At 37.0% G+C, this 19,387-nt stretch overlaps 1 protein-coding gene across 1 annotated transcript in view; it reads left to right on the forward strand.

Annotated features, from left to right (window-relative positions):
- The first annotated feature begins 1,164 nt into the window (after positions 1 to 1,164).
- LOC137522797 (netrin-1-like) overlaps positions 1,165 to 19,387 on the forward strand; it is a 172,762-nt gene continuing 154,539 nt past the window's right edge. The window contains exon 1 of the mRNA XM_068242888.1: positions 1,165 to 1,407. The gene's annotated coding sequence lies outside the window, so the exon portion shown is untranslated. The remainder of the gene's footprint in view (positions 1,408 to 19,387) is intronic.

The following is a 19,387-nucleotide window of genomic DNA, read 5'->3' on the forward strand; positions in this document are numbered from 1 at the left end:
TGCCCGGAGGAAACCCACACAGACACGGAGAGAACATACAAACTCTTTGCAGGTAGTGCCCTGGCTGGAATTCGAACCAAGGACCCAGCGCTGCAAGGCGAGAGAGCTAACCACTAGGCCACCGTGCTGCCCATGTTATAACATTAAAATACAAAAACTTATGAGACACAAGTCTATATAGATGGCAATTATAACACAAAATTGGAACCTCTCTTTAAGTAAATTTATTGTTAAAAGTGGAATTCTGTAAAAAGTAAATAAAAAATACCATAACCTCCCTGTCAGTATTTGCTGCATAAAATCAAAATATTCTTAACCTGGAACCTGAAGTGGCAGGCATATGACAAAAGGTTATTATTAATATTATAGTTTATGTGTATGGTGCTGACATCTTCTGCACCACTTAACAGAGTATGTAGTCATGTCACTGAATGTCCCTCCGAAGAGCTCACAATCTAATCCTTACTAGCACAGTCAAAGTCTTCTGTCCCTATCATAGGTTAAGGCCAAATTGGAGGAAGCTAATTAACTTAGTAGTATGTTTTTGGGCTATGTACCAGTTCTGTGCTGCAGGCCTTTTAAACAAATACCAGAAAAAAAAGTACCATGATGAATCAACTTGGTGCAGTTGTGTGACTTTTACTTTGAATACAAGAATTAGATTATATTTTACATATTAAAGTTATATTTTTTAGCTACATACATTATTTAGAGGACATGCTGATATTAAAAATAACATTAGTTTTAAGCATGGAATTGTTGTTGTAATTGTTATTATAGGCAATGCATCCACTTTTCCTTTGCCTCAAGTACTTTTGAAACCATCTTTCTCATGTTATGAGGTAAACTAGTGGCTATTACAGTAAAGAAAACCCCATGCAAATAAGATTAACAGCGTCTGGACTGACAGACATATGGTTTGGTCAACTGGGAATTATGAAACTGACATGAGCTCATTCTCCCAACAGTATATTTACAAAACCATCACCTATACTAGTGTTCTCCATCTGTCTTCCTTTTCACTATCATCCCCCTTTACACAGACACACACACACACACACACAGCAATAACTCCACCCAGTCCCTCCTGTGATGTAATTACTTTGTGCCTCTGAATGGTGCTACCATCCAGCCCTAGTATCAAATAAAACAAACCCTCCTCAATAGGTTGAGCTCTCCAAACATTTCTGCCTAGAAAAGGAATACACACTTCAAGTCTAAACACTTCAGCCATCCATCCTGAGCCTAGGTGGTGTCAGACACACTTCTAGAGATGGAGAAGAGGAAGGAAAACTTTCTCTCCTAAAGTCTTAGCACAGCCATGGGTGATTTCAACCAAATGATAGAAAATTAAAACCGCTAAAACGAAAACGGGACACGTCAATGAAAGCAGATGTCAGCAAAATGGTAAGTGCTAGTTACAACTTTGTGATGACGCTTTGGTGCTAGGAGTGTATTTTTTTTGTAACTATGTTTATTTCCAAGTTTTTTGTCCTCCTGCCTGTTGCTGTTAACTCCTTCCTCTCTAAGAAGGATCTGCTCTATTTTCAGCTCCTTGTAAGCCAGAGTTAATTATGTGTGAAGTCCTTTCTTTTCACTTTTGCAACTCTGGTCAGAAGCCAGTAAACTAAGCTGTGTGCAGTCCAAACACACCTTTTCAACTCAGGAAAATCATTTAAGCGTTTTACTGACTAGCCTGCTACAGAAAAGGATATGTATGTGTGTGTGTGTGTGTTTTCTTACTTATCGTACTGTATAAATGTGTCAGTGCTTGTTTGTGACGAGTCCATTATAAATGAGATATTCATCACATCACTCTACAGAGGCTTACAACTGCTAATGAATTGTAGGTACTTGTGACTTTGTAACGTGTCTATTTAAACTGACGCATACATATATATTGAAAAGCTCCTGTATCTATGAGCCCCACTATTTGTTCTACAATAAATACAGCATTATAGATAATATTGGTGCTATATAAATATTTTTTTAATCTATATATCAAAAATGTGTGTTTTTTTTTATTACCACTGAAGGTTATGACACTATGTAAGTGAACAAAATAATAATAATACACACTTCTCCTGTGCCCACTATTACTTGAGGACATATGTTAGTGCTTTATAAATCAATACTACAACTACTACTAATAATAATAATAATAATATCTGCATTATTTGTATTTTACATAAAAAATTACTACTTGCAAGATTAAAGTGTAAGGAAATGTAAGCAAATGAAGATGCCCTCTGCCATCCTTACAGCATACATTATAGGAACAGTGAGGGCTTCTGCATCTTCAGCACAAGAGTTTAATGTTCCAAATCTACCTGTAGGAGATCAGTACTAATTAGCCCATGTATTACTTGATAATAAATGGCTTCCGAATAACCCTATGGATTTGCAGCTTGCATTTGAGTGTTCAGGGGGATAACGTAATGTCTGCTCTGTAGTCCGACTGTATTTTGAAGCGTAGGCTAATTTCTGAACTTTGGTAAAACTTTTTGCTCAATCCTCTTAAGTCTAAAGGTTTTAGAAAGCCTGATTTGGCCAGCTTACATATTAACTACAATAGAGATGCAAAATCTAAAGCTTCAAAGGGAGAATCATGCTAAACAGTCACTAGATTTGTGTTTGGGGAGCTTGTTCTGCTGCCTAATCAAATAGAGCTGTTACAAATGAGAGATCCTGGGACAATGTTTGCATTTGGAATTCTGTGCTCAGGATTGGTGACTGTATATATTTGGTATATATGTTAATATAATCATTATTAATCAACTTAATGTAGTGTGGAGTATGATGTCACAGACCATGTGCTTTCAACTCACACAATTGATAGTTTAAAATATATTTGAACTATTTACAGTACAAAATAATTGGAAAGAATTTAAAAGCTAATATTAATACGTATATAAAGAGTAAGAACCAGAAAAGCATTAGGATACATATGATATATGCAAACTAGATACTACTTATGAGTAAGTACACATACTATATATATATATATATATATATATATATATATATATATATATATATACTAGAATATAGTACAATATATACACACATACGCACACATACTATATATATATATATATGTGTGTGTGTGTGTGTGTGTATTGTACTATACTCTAATATAGATATCTATATATATATTAGAATCTCGCTATAGTAAACTCTGATCTAGTACACCTCTGGATATTGTAAACTTGGTCCTTGGGTCTCAGCAAATGCGTCTGCATAGATATACAATGTATGACCAATTCTGGTGTATTGTACTTATAATATAGTATATAATATAGTATACTATGTTCCTTGGTTTCGATACAGGAATTCATATATATATATATATATATATACACACACCGTTCTATCATTCTTTCAAATAATCTAAACCTTTGCGTATTAAGCACTGTAGATACAACAGAAAAAAAGTTATACTTCTCTAGAATAAAACAGCACCACAGAATATGTTGGTGCTTTATAAATCAGCAATAACAAAAATAATAAACAGTTCACTGTAGTAATTTCCTGAGATACTGCAAATACACAAACATTATACATGTTAAAAATAGCAGGGGAATTTAAGTAATTCTACAAAATAAGCATTACAGAAGAATCAGTGATGATTTTTTTTATACATCTCCCTTTATTTATCTTTTCTATAGGATCCATGGCTAATGTTAGAAATCACCCCACAGAATGAACCATTATTGCTTTTCTCAAAGTTTTCCTCCAGACAGCATATGTATTAATCTCTCATTTCATGGTAACTAGCCATTTGCCTGGTTCACATGCAGTTATTTTAATTTGGCACCACAGTAGCGGAAATACGATTCAGACTAAGTGATGCAAAGCAGCATAAACAACCAGTGATGCAAAACAGAATACATTATTAGGAAGAATGGTCCTAAGGATGAGCTCTGGTTTTACGTTGCGGTTGTGTGAAGCACACCCAGTTACACCAAGATTTCACAGTCGATCACTCAGAACAATGTTCTGTAACTTGGTAACACTAAAAAGAACCTCAGAAATGGTCCTGTTTCCCTGATATAAATGGCTCTTGGGTGTCCTCACATTCGTTTTCTGCCTGAGAAAACGTACAGTAGTGTAAGCGGGACAGCCCCCTTTGAATTCAGATGTTTGAAATCTTTTTAAACTTGGCAAACTTGCCAAATCTTTAACATCCTAGTTTTTGTGACTCAAGCACTGAGTCTTTTCAGATGGAAACAGGATGACAGTTTCACAAATGCCCTGGATTCCTACATAGCGATGAACATCAATTCTTTAATCCTAGGCTGCCTGTACTGCTCTGCAAGGTGTCTGATGCCAATGAAAAGGGTCAGTTTTCTTGAAGTCTCTATTATGCACAACAAAACATAAAATTGGGATATTAGAAGTCACAGATGAATACAGTGCAAGGAGATTACTAGGGAAACTGATAATCTCCTCGGGCCAACAAAACTTCTCATGGCAATTTATATGCAATGGGAAATAATCTTTTTTATTTTTTTAATTATTTACAATACCAATATTAATATTGCTGCATAAATACCTGATTATTTATGAATACCAGTTACATTTTTAACATATTTTGTCACAGACATTTTGGGCAGCAAAGTGGCATAGTGGGCAGCACAGATTAGCACCCCTCGCCTTGCAGCGCTGGGTCCATGGTTCAAATCCCAGCCAGGTCAACATCTGCAAAGGTGTTTGTATGTCCTCCCTGTGTCTGCGTGGGTTTCCTCTGGGCATTTCAGTTTCCTCCCGCATCCCAAAAACATACAGATAAGTTAATTGGCTTCCCATACAATTGGCCCTATACTATGATACATGCTCTACACGATACATGCATAGACATATGACTACGGTAGGGACTAGATTGTGAGCCCCTTTGAGGGGCAGTTAGTGACAAGACCATGTACTCTGTACAGTGCTGTGTAATATGTCGGCACTATATAAATACTAAAATAAATAAATAAAAGACATTTACATCTTTTTTTTTTCTATTAAAGAGCTTAAGGGCCCATTTAACAAGTAAATGAGCACATGGAGAATCTCCATGTAGGTAAGTTTCTAGTGGTATCTGAGCTGGTAACTCAGCATATTATTGCTAAAAAAGGCACAAGGACACATTGCTTTAATGTTTATATACTTTTTTGGTCATTGAACTTTATTGATGGTGCAGATAGTAATGGTGTTTATACCTGCATCAACAGGAGAGAACAAAAATTGCTGTCAAAAATCTTTCAACCCACTGCTATAAGGGTTCAACAATCATTCCATGTTTATGACCATTCGCCATTTGGCGTCTCTCGCCATTACACCACAGGAGATCCACAAGGCAAGCCTAGGCAGTTGCCTAGGTCCTGGAGAGAGTCTAGGGGTCTGGTGGATGCTAACTCCCACCAAATCTTATTAAAAAAGCCAGGTGACCCTGAGCGGGGGTAAAAACTGCTATCTTGCCTAGGGCGCCATTTCATCTTAGTCCTTTTCTGTATATAGGTAAATTACATCAGATGGAATCAGCCAACGTGTTAAAGCAGTCACAAAACAAATAGTTATATGAATGTTTGACTATGCTCTTTTTTATGCCCAAATAATTGATCTCTACTGTGTCAGGATACCAGAATTTAGGAAAATGTAAAATTATTTGGAGGCTGTTGAGGTTGCATAAAAGGCGAGTGTGCCATTGAACAGTTAAAAGATATACCTAAAAATTGAAAATTTAAATCTAGAAGATGAAAATGAAATGTAATAATATTTCTTGATGATTGTGTATTTACACGGGAGGCAATGATCAGTTGGAGACTTTGCAAACGCTAGATCTGTGACTGTGTTAGATTAGACAGAATCATTTCCTTGAAGATCTATATGAGGGTGATTTACTAAGGGAACAATATTGATAAGGACAAAAAAGTTTCACAGTGTCCATCTCAAACACGACATTAGATGTACAGCAATATTTATAAAACTAGATATTCATTTCTCCGCACATGACATATGATTGAAAAAAATACAGTAAAAAAATCACTGTTCTTCACTGAACTTAATTAATCTACATCACTGATAGATGCAATTTGTGAGAGGAAACCTTCCTTTTAATTACTGATAAATAGTTAGGGACCGTACAAATGTTCTATAAATGACCGATTTGGGTTCACTCATCTGACAACCTCATAAATGATCAGGTAGAAGTAATTTCAGCAGAAAACCAATGGAAACCATTTGTTTCATCTTTTTTTTTTTTTGGGTGGCTTTTATGGGATTATTTTTATACTTTTAGTGGCTGAGAACCGGCAATAGGCTGCCTATAGTAAAAAAACGGATGGCATGAAGCCCAGTAAAAACGTGTGCATATCTGGTGATGTCAGGGTCCTCAACAAATAGACCTCAGGACTTGGTTTAGCTATTGCCTTGCTCTATGACATGCATTAGTTTATGTCAATTTTATCATTTTTTTCACATGGATTCATTTTGGCTTGGAATTGTCAATCTGTTCAACCTATACCAAGGATAGAAAAAAAATCAAAAAGAATTACAGTCCTAAAATTAAAAAATCTATAATTTATTAGATGTAAATCTGTACCTATTCTCCCAATGTGTTTCATCTGGAGAATATTCTTTCCACTCCTTCCGTTCATTTATTTCCTCACAGAATCATTGGCGTAAAATACACATGAAGTATCATTAATATAACTTAGCTATATAGTGCATACAAATGTTTCATCACAATTTGCTCCAGGGGAGCTGAAAAGAAATAGCATGCCTATTAACATCAATGTGTGGCTGGATACACAATAGGCCAGGAGACTTTCTTCCTACAGAGATTATGTTCTTTCATAAAACATTCATACTCTCAGTAAATAAGAGTTTTTGTTGCATAGACATATTCCACTCGCCTTGTCATTTATTTAAACTTTCCCGAAAGCTATTTCATTTTCTGCCCTGCTTTCAGACCTGCACCTAAAATACTGTTCCAAGTTTGATTAATTGTAGAAGTATAATAATAATAATATTAATAATAGAAATCTTATTTTAGAAATTTTACTGAAGTTTAATTTATCATAAGGAAGTAGTATTTTGAAGTAATGTAACAAAGTAAAAACTCTAGGAGACCTATTTGTTATTTAAGGGCCTGTTTATATAGGCAGCAATGAAAGTTGCCTTGCAAATTCACCCATCTTTACTGCAAAATTCATAATAATAATCAGTTGCTCTCAGTAATAACTGAAAGAAAACTGATTTTCAAAGTAATGTCCATGTTTTCCTATGGCTCAGTTCCCACTATACACACTTTAACTGAAAGCTTTTTCACAATGCACTACTATGGAAAAAACGCATACCTACGTGTACTAACACATACTAACATACACTAACGCATACCGACACATTGGGTATAAAAGGGCCTTTAAGGACTACAACAGGTCATAACTGAAGAACAGTAAAACAGTACTGTATACAATGGTGATATTTTACAGGTGAATGTACTGGGCCCTACTCGGTCCAATTTCCTTGCATTAAGGTAGCCAGCCACTTTCAGCCATTTTTCAAGTAAACTTGACAATCTTCAGTCAGCCCCAATTTTTTATGTTTTATTAATAGCTGCAGCCACTTTGAAGCTGTGTTTTTAAAAAACTAGGAGAGCAATGACAACACCTGTGATCTCCTATTTATCTCATTTCATAGGATTCTTCAAATTCGCTCAAAAGTACATTAAAATGCTGAAAATTCCTTTCTCATTGTTTCTCCATCCTAAAAAAATAATAAAGCCCTTTAGTATGTTTTGGTCACATAGTGATTTTTTTGATAGTCCCCACAGGGCAATAAGAATAATGGTAACATTGTCACACGTTTTAATGCAAACCCCCAAAGCATAGTGAAACAAAACTGTTAACTACGACCATTTGCAAAGCTAATTATTAATTATATGAAGTTGGAGTAACCCTTTAATTACCTCAGTGCTTATAACATATCAGTTACTATTGTTGCTGTGTTCTACTGTAAATGTCTAAAAAAAAAAAATCAGTGGACGTCTGCAGAGCTATTGTAGGCTTTAAACAGAGGTACTATCAGTATTTCTTTAGATGATGTTCTCAAAAAGTAATTTTTAATGTTCAAATTCATAAATTCATGCCTTTTGGTGTTTTATTCAGTATTTTATCAAAAACACTTTCTGCTTTTGATAAAGTCAAAGCCATTCTCATTTTTCAACTTTTGTATCTGGATGTCTTTTCCAATAACAGTTCAGCTCATTGAAAGCACAGGAAACATTCAGTTATGAATTATTTATGAATTGCCACTAAGGTAGTCAGCACTTCTGATAGTTTCAATTTACAGACAATGGCAAACTATTGTTTGTCGGTAGTAAGTGCAAATGTTGCCAACTTTCCCTACTTTCCAAGACATCGTTTATTTTTTCCTAACTGTCTACAAAGCATATAAATCAGCACAATAAATGGGCTAAAAGTCAACTTATTTTGTACATATTTCAACCCCAGTATTGACTAACATTTAATTTGGCAACTGCGCTGTGCTATTCAACAATTAATTAATTATTGAAGTCCTACCACCTCTTCCCCCTGGGATTTACTACTCTGTCTGTGAATGGATTCAATCTTTACCTTTACTAGCTGCTTGTATGTATATACTTGCATTGTGGTGGTTTCCATCCTGAGGGATTCCCTATACCCCTTCCTGCAACCCCACCCACTGTGTCCACTGCTATGTATGACAAAATGACTAACATATCTGTGATATGTTATCTTTCCATTCAATCTATGCCATTATCTTGTAATCTGAAACAGTATGGGGAAGTATTACATAAAACACTGATCAGATCAGAAGAGCCAATAATCACAGATCCATCAGTAATACTTTTACACACTTAAGCAGTAGTGGTGACTTTGGGCAGGTCCAGAACATGAAGAATCTGTCAGACCAGCAGGCAGCATCCACAGTGGTGCTAGAATATGTACTGGCATTAGTAAAAAAAAAAAAAAAAAAAAGCTCAGACATACAAACAATATGAGGCAAGGGGTTTTGTGGGTCAGTTTGGAAAAGTATAAAATCAGTAATGTATTAAAAATGCATTGTTGGTCGAAGGGTTATCTAATATAAATGAATGAAGATTATGTTATAAATTCACTTTTATATGTAAGAAATTACTTCAGGAAAAACACTTAGAAAACTGTTTTAAAATGGTGATAATAATTATTATTAGCACCAGCATCTGCCACGGTGCTGTTCAATGTACAAAGCAAATAGTTGGGGGCGTAGATACATGAGTAGTTCAACACACTGTACAAACAGGACATTTAGAAACACATGCACAAAAGGTGGTTGATATTTATGAACATTATGATAATTATCATAATTTTAGTTATGGTCTATATTTTTATTTTTAAATATACAGAGCAAAATATGTTAGTGGTTTATAAATCAGGCTAATAATAATAATAATAATAACAATTATAATAATAATATTTTATATGACAGTGAAGGAAAAGAGGCTTAATCTATATTGGAAAGATGTCTTTACTGTAAAGTCTGTGACGATGTGCAGTTGTCTTTCCCAGTAAATGACTGGATCAAACACAGGAGATTGCGTGTTAAAAAAAGCTTGGATGTTTTTACTTAAAAAGCAAAATAACAGGTCACTTGTATTTATAGATACAAATAACAGAATTCTAAGCCAGGAAATCATTGCATTGTAATTTTTTTTCCTGAATATTTTTGGATATTCATAACATACAAAACTAGAAATGACATTAGCATTGTATAAATGAAAGCGGCACATATATGCACAGAAAATATTAAATAATATAAGTAAACATAAAGATACAAATATTAAGAATTAGTATTATTATTACTGCTGTTACTGCTGCTGCTACTACGTCTAATTCTACTACTATTAGGACCTGGTGACATACATAAATATTTTTATTCCTGAAATGTAGATGCGATAAAACTGTGAGAAGAGAAATTGATCCTTTTTTTCATGTAATGCTGAGTGATTGGCCCTTGAATTGAATTCCCATCACTTATAGCCTGGAGATATTATTGTGCATAGGATGTTGATATTATACTGATTAACTGTAATAGGTGAAACCGAACGTGAAAGCTTTGGCTTCTCTTGTGTATTTTGGCAGTCAGGCACAGTGAATAAATGCTACCTTATCCGTGTGATTTCTCCCGAGATACTTAGTGGAATACAAGTAAGTGAATGTGATGTTAAGAATCTGGAAATAAGTAGATACTAATCTACAAAGAGATTGTCAAGGTGCACAAAATGATAGAGGAGATTGACTCAATAAGCTCTGAAACTCACTTGCTAACAGAGAGTGGTAGCGAGGCTTTCCTTATCTACACCAACGACACAGCATGTGCGATTTGCATGAATGTATGTAAATTGATATGAGAGTTGGCCTCTAAATACAAGTCCAGCCTTTGTTGGTGATCAATTAAGGAGGCAGTAAGCGACAGATATTTAACCCACTTTTCCACCATTTGGCTTAAGAAAATGAAATCCATGCAAAGATAAACATGCTAAAAGCATTGGCTTAAAACGAGGGGAAAACATTAAAAAGAACGTGGGTAAACCTCAACCACATTCTTAAACTGTCACCAAAGTTGCTGTTATTTTGCATCTCCTAGTTTTTGTCCTGTCTTAATGTTGAATCCTAGTCAAAATTTCCCCTGTGCTGTTAAAGGTTAGCCATACCTTAAAAACTCATAAGAACAAACATTACCTCAATGTGTTATGGTACATATACACGGGTTACAACTGTCGCCGCAACCATGTGGCATGCGCGTGTTGTGGTGACAGGTCCCCCGTGTGTACAACGTGCGCGCCACGAATTGTCGCTAGTAAGAGCTGTCGCCAGGCGTTTGGCGCGGCCAATCACCAGCAACAGCTGTCGCAGCAACTTCGTCGCAACTGCCGCTAGTCCGCCACGCGTACTGCGCGTGTATGCGGACTAGCGACAGCAACCCATAGCCGGAGTACGGAGCTTCCGCCGGGGGGGAAGGAACCTTCGGCGACAGCGGCTGCTGCACAGAGGGACCTGGCGCCGAGCTGTCGCCGAGCTGTCGCGCACACGTCCCCGGTGTGCCAGCGACCAGCTACAAAGGTCCCCCATGTGTACTTAGCTTGAATAGACTGTGTTTCACTTTGCTGGGAAGGTTATCAATTACATGCCTCAGAGGCTTTTCACTGCCATGAAAGCTACCCAGATAGTTCTTTGAACACTAATTACAGTTGATAAACCTGTACAAACACAGCATAGTTGTTTTTTTTTCTGGCAGTATCTAGTCTCAGAGAGAAACTCTATAGACATAGTAGGCAATATTTTGATCATCAAAAAAAGGCTGGAATGAATTAGATGATACACAATATCCATGTAAAATCCACTTCTAACAATGCTGTACACTGCACTGGGTGGAGTAGTGACTGTTTCACAGATGACATTACCTTGGGACAAATAGGGTAAATGTATGAAAACACGTTTTTATTGTATGCTATGCCAGACTGTAACCCCCGTTTAAAGGCCACATTTGTAGGTTTAACAACCGTTTTCCATGTTGACAAAAGTCTTAATTCCTATAAAAATACTGTTAAAGTTAGTCCTACATTCCCATGATGCAGTGCAATTCTAGGAGGACTGGAGAGGAATACTATAGTGACATAATCAGACACTATTTTGCTACCACCTAAAGAGGTGCTTTGGAACTTGACTTAGAGTTACAGATTACCCAGCAAGCTTATGATGAACCAGAACTCCTACTTGACTTAAAATGGAAATTTTATTAATTAGCCTGTTCAATAACAGGCCCTGCAGTGGTGCACATGCCTATTTCTTTATAATATTCATTTATAAATTCCCCACTGTAAAATCATACCACACCCTGATTTAAATTATTTCATCTATCAGTGATGCTGGCATCTTTCTGCTGGCAAGGTAAATCACCAAGGGGTGTTTAGTAAACTCCATTTTCTGCCCCAGCAGCAAAACAATTGTTATTTTAAAGGGCTCTATGTATCAGATCATTTGATGTTATTACATTACTCTATACCAGTCTGTTATGAGGTCCAGCAAGTTATGCTTATTCTTTCATAGTATTCTAAAGATCAAGAAGCCGATATGAACAATGCAAAAGGAGTAATATTATTGGAATCAACAGTATTAAAGTATGCAGCACATTTGTGCATTATTACTTTAACTGAAGATTTACCCTTAAAGGGGTTCTGTGGGGGTTCCTGAGGAGAAAAACTGCCACTTACCTTGGGCTTCTATCAGCCACCTGCAGTGGTAATGTCCCACGCCGTCCTGCTCCCATCTGCCGTTCCCCGCAGCCGGCACCGGGCTATTATTCGGCTGTCACACAGACGAATAATGCGCGTTGCCGTGCCTCCGCTCGCGTCATCTGAGGCTTACTGCGCAGGCGCAGTACAACGGAGCCTTGTACTGCGCTTCAGCAGTAAGCTTCCGATGACGCAGGCGGAAGCGAGCGGGTGCGCGGCCACTGTAGCGCAGCCGCAGTTGGATCCCATGCCGCTTAGACCGGGGCCGGCGGCAGAGAACAGCAGATGGGAGGAGGACGGCGTGGGACATTACCGCTGCACGGGGCTGATAGAAGCCCAAGGTAAGGGTCTGTTTTTCTTCTCAGAAACCCAAAACAGAACCCCTTTAAGGCTACACATTTTCTTTTGGATTAAAGTAGAATTGAAAATCTAGATAACAATAGCTCAGTAATAATCTGATAGAAGTTTTTCCTAAGTACATTCCATTCTCAAAATGAAATGTAAAAAAATAAACAAGTGTATCAGTCTATCAATGGGGAAAAAATAAGTTAATTAGCAGATAAAAGGTAAAAATACAACGCTCATTTTAAACAAATATTATAGTTAAACATTGTAGTCCTTCGCTGTTCCCCCTCTGTTAGGAATTAGGTTATCTGATTATCTTCACAGGTCATTTCCCCAGTTTTACTTGCCAACACGTAATTAGTATCATTTACTTTTGTCAATGCCAATCATTACAGAGTGGGTCTCATTTCTGCAAAACTGTGGTAAGTGAATATCTATTTAATTAGGAAAGCGCATTCGCAAGTGCTTCCTTATCTGTCTGTTAGGCAAACCGTATAATGTGAAAACAGAAATAAAATGTCAATAGAGGTTAGTTTTACAAACTGAATTAAAGCTGATATCCTTTAATTAGTCAGTTATCAGATGTTCCACTGTTCGGGAAATTCACCCGACTTTTCATGGAATATAAAAACATTACATGTCTATTACAGCTTTTGAGTTTTAAAACCCTCTTTATTGTTCTTTTTATTTTACTACTGTTTATATTGCTTTATTTTAATGTGATGAATTGTATTAAAGATATTACATCTGGACTTTACTATTCTCTGGGCCCGATCCAATTCACTTTTTCTTTTTCTACTAGATAATATTTTCACATTATAAATAAAATACAAAAGTTATTTTAAACAAAAGATGAAAAAAATAAAATCTCCAAGGAGATGAACTAAGGAGAAAAAGTGAATTGGATCAGACCCGCGGGGCCATATGCAATTCACTTTTTCTCCTGAGTTTTCTCTTAGGTGATATTTTCACACCGTGTCATAAAATGTTTTTTTTAACCACCAGAAAGCAAGAAAATACTCAAAATAATTTTAATAGTACTTTTTCACCTACTTTTGGGTACTTTTTCAATCGTAAAATGCTTAAAAGTTATTTTAAAGGGAATATGACAATTATCTCCTAGGAAAAAGTGACTTGCATATGGGCCTATGTGTGATATAGAAAGTCTATGGGCTATCTTATTATGTCAATACATTTTTAAGATTTTGGATGAAACAGTCAACTGAATTTATTTGAAGCTATTTACAGGTGGCATATCACCAGCTGTGTATTACATTTTTTTTCCGTAAATAAAAAATAAATGAAAATACTTTCTCTCCAGATGGTAGAGATTGTACTTTCAGCCTAGATATACTATGCTTTTGATCTGCATGGTTCTAAGGAGGGTTTTATCTTTGTTATTCCTTATTTGTTACTGATATGCTTGTTTGGCTCTTGAAAAATTCCACAACCCACATACGCATCTCAGTTACTAGGGGCTGTGCATAAGCATGTTAAGAAAGTAAATATGTTTGCAATCTGAACTTCTCTTCCACATTGCATCAGTCAAGCAGGCAAAATGGCAGCTTCCTGGCGGATGACCCAGAAAGCAATTTTTTTACTTTTGTGTCATGAAAATGGTATTCCTTAGACATGGCAGCTTCCTGGCTGATGATAATGGCAGCTTCCTGGCAGATGACCCAGAAAACTATTTTTTACTTTTGTCTCATGAAAATGGTATTCCTTAGATAGTGGCTTCTTCATAACTGAAACATTTTAAGTATTAAATGCAAATAGGTTGAATGTTGATAGTTACATCTTACAATTGTCTTAGAATATGTCTGAACTCTTGGAATTTTCATATTTACAAAGAAAGTAAACAAAAACAATTGCCATTTGTTCATCTTGGATATCAGTTTTATTTTGTATACAAAACATGCTTATCTTTAGTTAGAGGATACCTTAAAGAGAATCTGTATTGTTAAAATCGCTCAAAAGTAAACATACCAGTGCGTTAGGGGACATCTCCTATTACCCTCTGTCACAATTTCGCCGCTCCTCGCCGCATTAAAAGTGGTTAAAAACAGTTTTTAAAAGTTTGTTTGTAAACAAACAAAATGGCCACCAAAACAGGAAGTAGGTTGATGTACAGTATGTCCACACATAGAAAATACATCCATACACAAGCAGGCTGTATACAGCATTCCTTTTGAATCTCAAGAGATCATTTGTGTGTTTCTTTCCCCCATGCACTGAAGTTTCAGGCTGCTCTTTTCTTCCTGCAAACAGCTTTGCCCTTGTTTGTAATTCCTCAGTATGTGAAAGCCCAGCCAGCTCAGAGGACGATTTATCCAGCTTGGAAAAGATAAGAGAGAAGAGAGAAGCTGCTCTAATCTAAATAACACACAGGCAGTGTGCAGAGAGGGGCCTGGAAGGGTGAGTTCATAGCAGAACCACAACACTGAAGAACTTGGCAGCCTTCCAGACACAGGCCGACAAGTCTGACAGGGGAAAGATACATTGATTTATTACAGAGACTGTTATAGTAGAAAGTGCTGCAGTAAGCCAGAACACATTAGAATAGCTTTTGGAACTTGTAGGATGATAAAAAACAGGATGCAATTTTTGTTACGGAGTCTCTTTAAAGCTGATCCGAGAGAAAAAACTAAGCATAACAAGTAACTTGTCTACATATTTTATCCAAAGTTTAGATAGTTTACACAGCAAATTTAGCTGCAAAGAGCTTCAACAGTTTATGATTCTTTATTCCAGTGATACAATGAGAGAGGCCATGTTCTGTTTGTCACATTAGACACAGGCAAGCTGATCTGTATCACCAGCTATCAGCCTGTGAAAACTTCACTCCGCTCTCCTCCTCCCTCCGCCCCTCTGCCTCTGAAATCTCTGGCTAGTAACCTCCTCCTCTTCCTGCCCAGACTGAGCTCCCAAAAGCCCTTGCTACTAAGGTTTGGTAAGGTAAGGTGTTTGCCTGTTTGTTTTGTATTATCTAAGTTTTTTTTCTAAAAATCTAATACAATTTTGCATTTAAATATTTTTTAATATTGTTTCACTATTTTTTATTAAATTATATGATATGATGAAAACAATTGTTTAACGCAAAAAAGGTATGCACCTTAAAAAAGTTGCCACAAACATTGTATCATGGGTACGGATCCTTAGGTACACTGATTGGTTCAGGAACCCCATGATCCCTTGCACCAATCATTGCCTTGGAGGAACTTGAACACTTTTTTTTTTTTACTATTTTGTATTTTAAACATTTTTTTTTACTATTTTGCATCAATGAACATTGTTACTAGCAGTAACAGTGTTCATTGAGGGAGTGGGAGGACACTGATTGGGCAAGGGATTTCATGAACCATTGGGTCAATCACTGCAGCCAAGGGGTCAAGGGATCACATGATCCCTTTGACCAATCACTGCTGCTGTGGGGGATGGGGTAATGTGCATGTGCACACACGCACATGCACATATGAGCAATACAAGAAGCAATGTACTTCCTGTGCATAGTTTACAATGATCGCTGTTACTCTTTATAACAGCAATTACCGTGTTTCCCCGAAAATAAGACACTGTCTTATGTTACATAGTTATTTTGGTTGAAAAAAGACATACGTCCATCAAGTTCAACCAGTACAAAGTACAACTCCAGCCCGCCCCCCACATACCCCTGTTGATCCAGAGGAAGGCGAAAAAACCCCCACAAGGCATGGTCCAATTAGCCCCAAAAGGGAAAAATTCCTTCCCGACTCCAGATGGCAATCAGATAAAATCCCTGGATCAACATCATTAGGCATAACCTAGTAATTGTAGCCATGGATGTCTTTCAACGCAAGGAAAGCATCTAAGCCCCCTTTAAATGCAGGTATAGAGTTTGCCATAACGACTTCCTGTGGCAATGCATTCCATATCTTAATCACTCTTACTGTAAAGAACCCTTTCCTAAATAAATGGCTAACACGTTTTTCCTCCATGCGCAGATCATGTCCTCTAGTCCTTTGAGAAGGCCTAGGGACAAAAAGCTCATCCGCCAAGCTATTATATTGCCCTCTGATGTATTTATACATGTTAATTAGATCTCCTCTAAGGCGTCTTTTCTCTAGACTAAATAAACCCAGTTTATCTAACCTTTCTTGGTAAGTGAGACCTTCCATCCCACATATCAATTTTGTAGCTCGTCTCTGCACCTGCTCTAAAACTGCAATATCTTTTTTGTAATGTGGTGCCCAGAACTGAATTCCATATTCCAGATGTGGCCTTACTAGAGAGTTAAACAGGGGCAATATTATGCTAGCATCTCGAGTTTTTTTTCCCTTTTAATGCATCCCAAAATTGTGTTCGCTTTAGCTGCAGCGGCTTGGCATTGAGTACGATTATTTAACTTGTTGTCGATGAGTACTCCTAAGTCCTTCTCCAAGTTTGATGTCCCCAACTGTATCCCATTTATTTTGTATGGTGCTAGACCATTGGTACGACCAAAATGCATGACTTTACATTTGTCAACATTGAACTTCATCTACCATGTATGTGCCCATATAGCCATCCTATCCAGATCCTGTTGCAATATGACACTATCTTCCTGAGAGTTGATGAGTCTGCACAATTTTGTATCATCTGCAAAAATAGCAACATTGCTCACTACTGCATCTACTAGGTCATTCATAAATAAATTGAAGAGCACTGGACCCAGTAAAGACCCCTGTGGGACCCCACTGCTAACAGTCTCCCATTTTGAGTACGATCCATTGACCACAACTCTTTGTTTTCTGTCCATTAGCCAGTTCCCTATCTATGCACACAAACTCTTCCCCAGTCCTTGCATCCTCAACTTTTGCACCAGACTTCTGTGGGGAACAGTGTCGAAGGCCTTTGCAAAGTCCAAGTATATCACACCAACAGCATTCCCAATATTCATATTAGCATTCACTACCTCATAAAGGCTGAGCATGTTAGTCAAACAGGACCTGTCTTTAGTAAACCCATGTTGATGCTGAGAAATAAGATTATTTTCTATCTCTTAGTAACCCCTCAAATAGTTTTCATAGAACTGATGTTAAGCTTACAGGTCTATAATTTCCTGGATCAGATTTTTTGCCCTTCTTAAATAATAAGAAAACGTGGGCTGTACGCCAATCCACTGGGACTCTGCCAGTTGCAAGAGAGTCACAAAAGATAAGATAAAGGGGTTTAGCTATAACTGAACTTAATTCCCTTAGGACCCGAGGATGCATTTTAGGGGCCCTCGCGGTTTAGTGCCCCTAAAATGCCAGGGCAGTATAGGAACCCCACAAATGACCCCATTTTAGAAAGAAGACACCCCAAGGTATTCCGTTAGGAATATGGTGAGTTCATAGAAGATTTTATTTTTTGTCACAAGTTAGCTGAAAATGACACTTTGTGAAGAAAAAACAATTAAAATCAATTTCCGCTTACTTGTGACAAAAAAATAAAATCTTCTATGAACTCACCATACTCCTAACGGAATACCTTGGGGTGTCTTCTTTCTAAAATGGGGTCATTTTTCGAGTACCTATACTGCCCTGGCATTTTAGGGGCCCTAAACCGTGAGGAGTAGTCTTGAAACCAAATGTCGCAAAATGACCTGTGAAATCCTAAAGGTACTCATTGGACTTTGGGCCCCTTAACACAGTTAGGGTGCAAAAAAGTGCCACACTCTCGCCGTACTCAGGATAAGTAGTATAATGTGTTTTGGGGTGTATTTTTACACATACCCATGCTGAGTGGGAGAAATATCTCTGTAAATGGACAATTGTGTGTAAAAAAAAATCAAAAAATTGTCATTTACAGAGATAGTTCTCCCACCCAGCATGGGTATGTGTAAAAATACACCCCAAAACACATTACACTACTTCTCCTGAGTACGGCAATACCACATGTGTGGCACTTTTTTGCAGCCTAACTGCGCTAAGGGGCCCTAAGTCCAATGAGCACCTTTAAGCTTTACAGGGGTGCTTACAATTTAGCACCCCCCAAAATGCCAGGACAGTAAACACACCCCACAAATGACCCCATTTTGGAAATTAGACACTTCAAGGTATTCAGAGAGGGGCATGGTGAGTCCGTGGCAGATTTCATTTTTTTTTGTCGCAAGTTAGAAGAGATGGAAACTTTTTTTTCCCTTTTTTTTGTCACAAAGTGTCATTTTCCGCTAACTTGTGACAAAAAATGAAATCTTCTAAGAACTCACCATGCCTCTCAGTGAATACTTTGGGATGTCTTCTTTCCAAAATGGGGTCATTTGGGGGGTATTTATACTATTCTGGAATTTTAGCACCTCATGAAACATGACAGGTGCTCAGAAAAGTAGGAGATGCTTCAAAATGGGAAAATTAACTTTTTGCACCATAGTTTGTAAACTTTTACCCAAACCAATAAATATACACTGAATGTTTTTTTTTTTTTTTATCAAAGACATGTAGCAGAATAACTTTTGCGCTCAAATGTATAGGAAATTTTACTTTTTCATGTATTTTTGATGAATATAATAAAAAGTAAAACTCGCAGCAGCAATCAAATAGCACCAAAAGAAAGCTGTATTAGGGACAAGAAAAGGAGGTAAAATTCATTTAGGTGGTAGGTTGTATGACCGAGCAATAAACCGTGAAAGCTGCAGTGGTCTGAATAGAAAAACAGGCTCTGGTCCTTAAGGGGTTTTATGACTGCAGTCCTTAAGTGGTTAAAGGTATTTGGACCACTTGGTCAAAAATGTGTCCTATT

Source organism: Hyperolius riggenbachi, chromosome 6 (genome assembly GCF_040937935.1).
Source record: "Hyperolius riggenbachi isolate aHypRig1 chromosome 6, aHypRig1.pri, whole genome shotgun sequence".
Taxonomy (NCBI): Eukaryota; Metazoa; Chordata; class Amphibia; order Anura; family Hyperoliidae; genus Hyperolius; species Hyperolius riggenbachi.